General features: G+C 43.2%; 1 long non-coding RNA gene across 1 annotated transcript; it reads left to right on the top strand.

Annotated features, from left to right (window-relative positions):
* Positions 1 to 333: 333 nt before the first annotated feature.
* On the top strand, positions 334 to 5,782 carry LOC109616562. The gene is made up of 5 exons (XR_002197756.2): positions 334 to 409; positions 923 to 1,056; positions 2,895 to 3,004; positions 3,086 to 3,208; positions 5,307 to 5,782. It is a non-coding gene; the product is annotated as an uncharacterized LOC109616562 (long non-coding RNA).
* Positions 5,783 to 9,084: the final 3,302 nt, after the last annotated feature.

Below are 9,084 nucleotides of genomic sequence, written 5' to 3'. Positions count from 1 at the left end.
TTATTTGTGTTGTGATTAATTAATTCAGTGTGACGAAACATAATGAAAGAGGTTGTCAATACACTATATTAATGGCTGAAGGGGGTGGTAGTATTGATGAAGTAAACAACAAGTCATCAACAACACCAGACAAAAAAACAACCTTGCAAAAATCTATAGTTTTTTTGTTTTGCTTTTTAGGTGAGTTCTTAGACTATAACCAATCCTTAAACTGAAAACAAACTGATATCTAAATGTGTCCAATAGGTTTTTGTTGAAGGGTTGTCTGTACTTGTCCGGTCATACTGATCAGGAGGTGTTGCTGTGAGAATCCTTCACGGGTCCTTCAGTCTCCCGGGCTTCAAAGACTAGCCGGTCAAAATGCATTGTCCTATCAGGCGTTTTGGTTCGTCTTTTGATTAGCCAGTCCGTAAGTCAGTATCTCTAATCTCACACTCTCTCAAAGTCAATGTCTATGGCTTTACTAGTAGTTTGTTTACATTGTCAAAGCAAGTGGGGAAAAAAACTTTGCTATAACCGCCGTTTAGCCTACTTCTTTGCTTGTTAAAATGGAATGCTATTTGACGCATAAAAAAATAATACTTGACGTGAAATAAGAAATAGATTGTACAACTATCCTGAAAACAACGACCAGCATCTGCAGTCATGTTCGATTTTCCTAGTAATTATTTCGCTTAATGTGATTATATTCTAACTATAAATAAACAAGCTAGCCAACTAGCCTTTTTGCCCCGAACAAAAAGGAACTAACGTCTTTATAGACTTTTAAAACGGCTCTTGTGCGCAACTGAAATAGATCCGGTCCAAACATGACCAACAACGAAAACGCTCTTACAATAAGCGGTATTAAAATGTTGACACCTTGTTAGTTGTCAAACTGAAATAGATTATGATGTTTGGATATGTTTCTTGTTTCGATTAGGAGAACATCATTGTATCCATCAGCTAGTTTCTGGCTAGTCGTCCTAGCTATTTTGAGGAAGGAGATGGACGTTTTCACCCTTGGCTTAAATCCAGAACCGAAGTATGCCTACTACCGTCCTGCTACAGAGGCAGGTGAGCAACACAGAACGGTACCACCAACAGAGTCACAAGGACCACTGGAAAAACGGTGACATATGCACTGTGGCTTATATATTTCAAGTGATGGCTTAACAGCTAGGTAAAAAAGGAAAGTACACCTGGCGATAGTTCATATTGACATGCTGATTGGTCAATACGCTTATTTGACGCGGTGAATTGTGTTATTTAACGTGTGTCTTCATTGACTCGCGGACCCAGGCGGCGGTGCATACCTCGGTGCCTGCTCCCTCCTGCTCACTCCTGTTTTAGCTCCTCTCCTATCTCTTCCTCTCACTTGCACCCCCAGTCTCACTTTCTGCTTCTCGCTGTCTCTGATTCTCTCTCTCTCCTTTATTTTGTCTCTCCTCTCACTCTCTCCTTGTCTCACTTTCTATTCTCTCTCCTGTTGTCTCCTCCTATCACATCTCATATTTATACTGTGGTCTGTGCTCAGAAACAGCCCTTCAACTTCATAGCTAATTGTCGTGCAGTGTTAGAGTTACTGTAGTTACAACAGGACCCTGTACATGTTCTGCTCCAAGCCATTCAACTGTTTTACATGACAGCAAGATGATTACTCAATGGCTACTCAAGCTATCTGCCCCGTTTTGGCGCTAATCTTTCCGTGCAGACAAGGACACACACTCACACACGTTTCCTAACTCAGGACTGGGGTGTAAATGACCGATTGTCATTTGTTATTGACCTTTGCTCCAATGTGGTGTCAACATGTTTCTACTGTCTATTCACATCTATTTCATTTACTTTTCAATCACTTCATTTTTAAAGAAAAATGCCTTCAAGTTAGCTTTCCACTGTCCGTTTACACCTGAATTATGTACAGGACATTATGGGACACGAGAGGTGCACCCACCAACTAACTGCAAAAAGCACAACAACACACAACTATGTATTTTGTAAATAATAATTAATAGATATGTTTAATAAGGGTTGACTGATTATGCGAATGACACATTTTATCTGCTTGCTCTATCCTCATTTTGAGGTATGAGACCGTTTTATTGTCAAATTGTCACAAACAGTTCCATTCAGGTATTCTATTTCCAAATGAAATACAGGCCAAATGAGGCCTGCTTAACCATAACCTAAATCAGAGAATTATACATATGTTAAAAAGAAAAACACCCGGACGGAATTCTTTGGCATGAAGAGACATTATTTAAGAGGTGTTTAAATCCCAGGACAAGCCAACGTCCTCTTGGGTCTAATAGTGGGCGTATCCTGCCAAGCAGGATGTTTCCTGTGAGTATAGCGTGATCAAATCAAGACATGGCTTGGGTATCTGCGACAGAGAAGGGAGTGGCTCCACACATAGTTGGGCCGCAGTGGCACAACTAGTTCAGCGTGGCTCTCTCTGACCGAGACACGTCTCACAAACTGCTTTTCTAGGTGCCACATCAGCCGGGAAAGCCACAGTGTTTAGTGTGTGGCCTGGCTGCAGTGGGCACAGCAGGCGTTGTACTAACTAGTGCGGCTCTGTTGTCTCTCCGGCTCGTCTTGTTATATAGGTCATAGAAAATCAAACAGAATCACCTCTAGCTGAAAACGATGATTTATTCAAATACTGGCAGCCGATACCGCGTGACAACAGATTGCTTCTTGGTAAGATGCCACTCTATAGCGACGGCAACACGGCAACACGATCGCAACAAAAACAAAGTACTCCACAGAGCCTGTATGCAACAACGTCTTAATTTACATAACAAAAGTCAGGAGAAAAACCTCAATGAATCATTTAAAACAGTACCACAACGTGTGCTCTGAGAATATTTAGCAATCTGTCCAAAATGATAATCCCTGTTTGTTGACAGGAACATGGCTGTGGGAGTAGCATGTGAACGGAACGCGTGGAACATGATTCTCCTGAGATCTACAGCTACAGAAACAGGACTGGACTGGAACGTATGACCCAATCGTTCCTGTGAGCGTCTAAGGCTGTCAGTGATTGATTCTTGCTCAATGCTCTGTGGCCCGCTGTTGAGTTGTGAACTCATTTTTTCAGTGTGTGGATCTCTCTGAAGTACACAGCCTACGCCGACTTTCAAACGCTCTCCGCTGGTGTGTGTTGCCGGAGACTTGCTCATTTGGTATTTGAATATCTGGAGACAAACAGCCAATCAGATGAGTGCGCAGCACATAACCACTAACCCCTGACACAGACAATTAACACAAATGAAAAATCTATGTATGTTGATGTTGAAATGTGGTTGTACCTCACACCTTCTTTGATGTTGCTTTCTGGTTGTACTCTGACCCAAATTACCGCCCAAAGACGAGGGAATGTGTCTAGTAGTCTAAGCCCCTCCACAGGTGATGGGATAAATCACAACACAGACAGAGTGTGTGTGTGTGTGTGTGTGTGTGTCCCTGTGTGTGTGTGTGTACGTCCGTCCTGTGCATACATGTGAGTGCGACCGTGTATGTGTGTATGAAATCCTACATGTGTGTACATGCATATGTGCTCTCTTCAGCACACTGTGTGTGTGTGTATGTGTGTGAACATATGCAAGCGTTGGCTGTGAAGATTCCTTCCCTCCTCTGTGATGACTTTATAGTTTGTCAGTCTGCCTCAGGGCAACAAGTGTAGCCAGACTAAGAAGGCTGCTTTAATGCTACATATCTTCAGTAAATGAGTTAGTTGTGAAGGAGGCCGTCCTCTTCATTGAGGTGACCCTATATGTTATGGGTCAGCGGTCTAACATATACTTTCCATTTCCTGACCTCTGCGAGGAATAACATTTGTGAACATTTTGCTAGCACACACTCAGTCACACACACAGTCACACACACACACTCAGACACTCAGACACACACACTCATTCACACACAAACAGTCACACACACACACAACCACACACACAGTCACACACACACACACACTCACACACACACACACACACTCAGTCACACATGCACATTCACACACAGCTGTGTAACAGTTTATGCCCTGGCACAGCCCAACCACACCAAGGGAGAATCCGTTGCTTCACGGTGCTTCACGGTGCTTCACGGTGCTTCACGGTGCATCACGGTGCTTCATGGTTCCACATACCTCGCATTGTGCCGGCGTGGTTGGGGGGGGGGTGGGGGGTTGGGTGGTAGCCTCAGGCCACCATAAACTGTTTGCCCCAGTGACCACAAATCACAGCCCAAAACAGGCACGCCGTCCTCTTCAAAGGGGGACGAGGGTGGGCCCCTTTCGGTGGTTTTACGACCCCGGCTTGAACCACACAGACATGGCCACCCTCCTCTGGCCCGAGGTCTGAATGACACAGGCTCCCGCATGGATGGTGCACTACTTTTGTCCAGATTCCTGGTCGACTTGAGGGCACTTCTGAGGGGATAGGGTGCTGTTTGAGAGGAGGCCCCCCTCCCGCGCACCTCCCTCTCCCCTGCACCTGGCTCTATTCTCAGGCAACTAGGATCATCTCCTCTGGAGGGAGGGACACATTCTCATGTACAAGGAGAAGATTATCCCCTGATTCAATTGATTCAGTCTCCCTTTCCTTGGGCCAGGAGAAAGAGAAAGAGGGGGGAGAAGAGAGAGAAAGAGAACCCCTTGGACTTCAAAAAAAGACCCCCCCCCCCACACCCCCCCCCCTGCTACTGGTGGCTCTGTGTTCTGTGTCAGTGAATGGGAGGGGCGATAAACTCTGGAGTAGCGCTGTGTATTCCAAGTGCTAATTCAGAACTGATTCCACTAATTCACTTGTGAGGCTCTTTTAATTGTTCTCGTTTGCATTCTAAAGACATGTTTGTTGCTTTTAATTACCGGCTCCTTTTAACTGGTAATTGGAAAGCATGACTTGTGAGGCCCTACTTAACTAAACTTAAACAGGTCTAATATGCTTTGCCCCTTAATGCAACAAGGCTTTGCCAATGTTATGTGCAACCTGGCACCAAAGGATCACCCATCGCTAATTACGACAAAAATAATGTGGTTTACTGAAAACACGAGTAGAGATTGTCACCTTAGTTTACAGTGAGCATTTATCCTGAACCGTGTTACGACAAATGTCACATTTCAATTTGCCGTTTTGTTTTGCGGTCGTTTAAAAACTCAACAGTTGCAAAATGTACAATGTTAATCAGTTAATGTACCGTTATTTAATACGTTCCTGCTGTTAGAAGAGCGATGGTGGTTGGAATTCTTACCTTTGTATGACTAACCCTCTCTGTGTGTGTGTGTGTGTGTGTGTGTGTGTGCTTGGGTGTGTGTGTAGAATGAACCCTATAAAATTTACACTCAATAGGCCTCCATTGCCAAGCGACCAGCGGCAGTCAGCTCCCAGCCTGGTGAAGGGGCCAGACCACCCAGGCTGGGTTGGAAGGGGCTTTTGGGCCCCCCACGCTCGCCCCTTTCTCCATTCACACTGGCTTTTGGAGGCTGTTTGCAATGCGACACAACAGTGGCACAACTCTTTATTTTCCGTGGGGCCAACACTGTCAATCTCTGCACAAAGGGCAAAAGCACGGCCTGAAGGACTTCCAAACAATTTCAAGGATGGATTGAGGGTTTGTCAAGTGTTATTACACAATAGAAATGTCCCTTTTGTGTTTATTTAGCTGAAAAACAAGCATAACAGAAACCTTTTTTAAGGGACAGTTTAGTTACATGTCAATAGTTATATATATAGTATGCATATTAATCATTAGCTATTTTTTGTTTACTTTTTGTATTTATATAGTATGTATTATATGTAGAAATTTTTGTTCACTTGTTGTTTTTACTACATTAATATTTGGTCAACATTTAGCATTATGGTGTTCAATTTAGAGTATTTTCCTGTTATGGAATACAGGTGATATTTAATGTACTTTTTACAATATTTGTAAGTCATTAATATACATGGTTGTTATACGTCTTTATTTGACACCTCCTCGTGGTAATCTTTTTTAGTCTGTTACAATTTCTTGGAACTGATTGTAGGGGCTGGAATTCCAGAACAGCGTGTGGAGGCACTCAATGTTGTGTCCAGACTCAATGGAACAACCGTCCCCCTAGTGGCACATTCAGTCACTGTACTTTAGTTGGAAGCTGTGATGGGAAGATCTCGGTTGCAAACTCCTGATGTCCCTCCTCCTTATCTACTTCCCAAACCCGTTGGCGGGGAAGGTCAGAGCTTAAGGAATTCTTTAGTTGTTTTGTGAATATTGTGCGTCCACTTATCACGCTATTCGGTGTGTGTTCCATTTGCTTTCGCTCGCCTCTTTACTCTGTGCTCAGGGTTTAACCCCCCTTCGTTTATTTCCTGATATTCCTGGTGAGAGGGCAATCCCAGCAGACCTGAACATCCAGTGTGGTTATCAGTGCATGTGAAATGAGGAACTGCATTTTTCGGGCATATTGCAGTGTTTCAAATAACAGGGATAATGTAGTTTATGAATGTGGTATTTCATTTCCATATTGTAGGAAATAGTTATGTATTAATATAGCTGGTGGCCTAATGGATCTGAGAGAGAGAGCGGATTAATTAGTTTTTAGCTAATGGGCACAAACATTAAAAAACAAACTTCTTTACATTGTAACTCTGACTGGATAGTGTAGTTATAAACCAACTAAGCTAAATTATTCAGCTTGTATTGATTCTAATGACAAAAGAGAATTTGTTTAGTGGAGGTGGTAATACTAAAATATTCTGTTTCTTTATAGCGTTGCATGGTTTATGTTTTTACCAGTGTGTATTTAATGTTTGTGTTAATTAGGCTTTGAGAATATTTAAACAGTTTAAAAGAGGAAACTGAACAGTGTTCATGTCTCATAGCCACATTGTTGATACAATCTTCCAATTCGGATTAGCTTGTTCTTCTTGATGAATAATGTTGTTAAGTGAACATAGGTCATTCTTTCAGGGTATCTTCCTCTCACATTTTCATGGCATTCCATGGTTTTCCATCCAGTTGAGTTTCATTTAGCACTTTTACAGCATCTATGGGATCTGATTAGAATAGGCCAATGACTTTTCATCTGATTAGAATAGGCCAATGACTGTTCATCTGATTAGAATGGGCCAATCACTGTTCATCTTGTTAGAATAGGCCAATGACTGTTCATCTGATTAGAATGGGCCAATGACTGTTCATCTTGTTAGAATAGGCCAATGACTGTTCATCTGATTAGAATGGGCCAATGACTGTTCATCTTGTTAGAATAGGCCAATGACTGTTCATCTGATTAGAATGGGCCAATGACTGTTCATCTTGTTAGAATGGGCCAATGACTGTTCATCTGATTAGAATAGTCCAATGACTGTTCATCTGATTAGAATAGTCCAATGACTGTTCATCTGATTAGAACTGACCAATGACTGTTCATCTGATTATAATAGAGCAGTGACTGTTCATCTGATTATAATAGAGCAGTGACTGTTCATCTGGGTAAATGGGTCAGTCAGGACTATGGGTGTGTGTGTGTACCTGAAAATCGTCAAATGAGTTTCCTCATGATCTGACTCCGCATTTCAAGAGCCTAAAGTGGCTGAAGCAAATTAGTTATAGAAAATATACATCTGGGAGTTTTTGTGATTCAATAAACAGGGATTTTACAGAATGTTCATTTAAAAATAGAATGACTGTATGGGAGCTTTCATACTATATGTGTAGTATCTGGGAAATGAGCAGGTTGCATAATACAAACTTATTTGCCTTGTGGCTCTACCTGGCATTTCTAGGTTGCAAACTAAAAGTGTCTCAGCCACTGGAGTGGAGAATGGTTGGTTCTGCCGTCATCAGCAGTAATCATTCCACAATTTGCATGAACACTCATTAAGAAATAAAAAAAACCCAACGTGATGTCACTTTGGCCTGCATGTCTGTGTTTCTGTCATGTGACTTTGCAAGGTGTGAACTAAGTAACTAGCCAACTGACAAACTGAAACAGACTAACTAAAACAAATTGATTAACCTACTGATTAGCTAACTAACTGCATGCTAGTTGACAGACATGTTTTTGGAATACATGGAGTATGCAAAAATATTAACTTGGCTTAAAAAGGCCCCGTTAGATGCAAGAAAATGAACAATGTTTTGAGTGTGGTACAATATCACTTTTCAGTTACCAGTTTGGAGGTGATTTGGTGCCTTCATTTGGTGTCTTGATTTGATGTTCATAGTGTCATTAGTCTCTCTGGGATAGAGGGGCTCATGGGTGGGATGTCTGGGTCATTTGTTTTGATGTCACAGACAAAAGGCAATCTGAGTGAATATCACGGCAACAATGGACTGCTGTCCAGACCAGTGAGTCAAAGCTCTCCCTGTCCAGTGAGTCAGAGCTCTCCATGTCCAGTGAGTCAGAGCTCTCCATGTCCAGTGAGTCAGAGCTCTCCATGTCCAGTGAGTCAGAGCTCTCCATGTCCAGTGAGTCAGAGCTCTCCATGTCCAATGAGTCTCAGCTCTCCCTGTCCAATGAGTCACCGCTCTCCCTTTCCAGTGAGTCACAGCTGTCCCTGTCCAATGATTCACAGCTCTCCCTGTCCAGTGAGACACGGGTCTCCCTATCCAGTGAGTCACAGTTCTCCCAGTCCAATGAGTCACAGGTCTCCCTATCCAGTGAGTCACAGGTCTCCCTATCCAGTGAGTCACAGGTCTCCCTATCCAGTGAGTCACATGTCTCCCTGTTCAGTGAGTCACAGCTCTCCCTGTCCAGTGAGTCAGTTCTCTCTATCCAGTGAGTCACAGGTCTCCCAGTCCAGTGAGTCACAGTGAGTCATGTCTCCCAGTCCAGTGAGTCACAGGTCTCCCTGTCCAGTGAGTCACAACTCTCCCTGTCCAGTGAGTCACAGGTCTCCCTGTCCAGTGAATCACAGGTCTCCCTGTCCAGTGAGTCACAGGTCTCCCTGTCCAGTGAGTCACAGGTCTCCCTGTTCAGTGAGTCACAGGTCTCCCTGTCCAGTGAGTCACAGGTCTCCCTGTTCAGTGAGTCACAGGTCTCCCTGTCCAGTGAGTCACACACACATCAGGGTTGAGTTGTGTGTTCAGACTGGCTGTGCACTTAAAATTATT

This window comes from Esox lucius, chromosome 2, assembly GCF_011004845.1.
Source record: "Esox lucius isolate fEsoLuc1 chromosome 2, fEsoLuc1.pri, whole genome shotgun sequence".
NCBI classification, from domain to species: domain Eukaryota; kingdom Metazoa; phylum Chordata; class Actinopteri; order Esociformes; family Esocidae; genus Esox; species Esox lucius.
The sequence above is the reverse complement of the archived record's forward strand: the minus strand, read 5'-3'. Positions and strand labels throughout refer to the sequence as shown.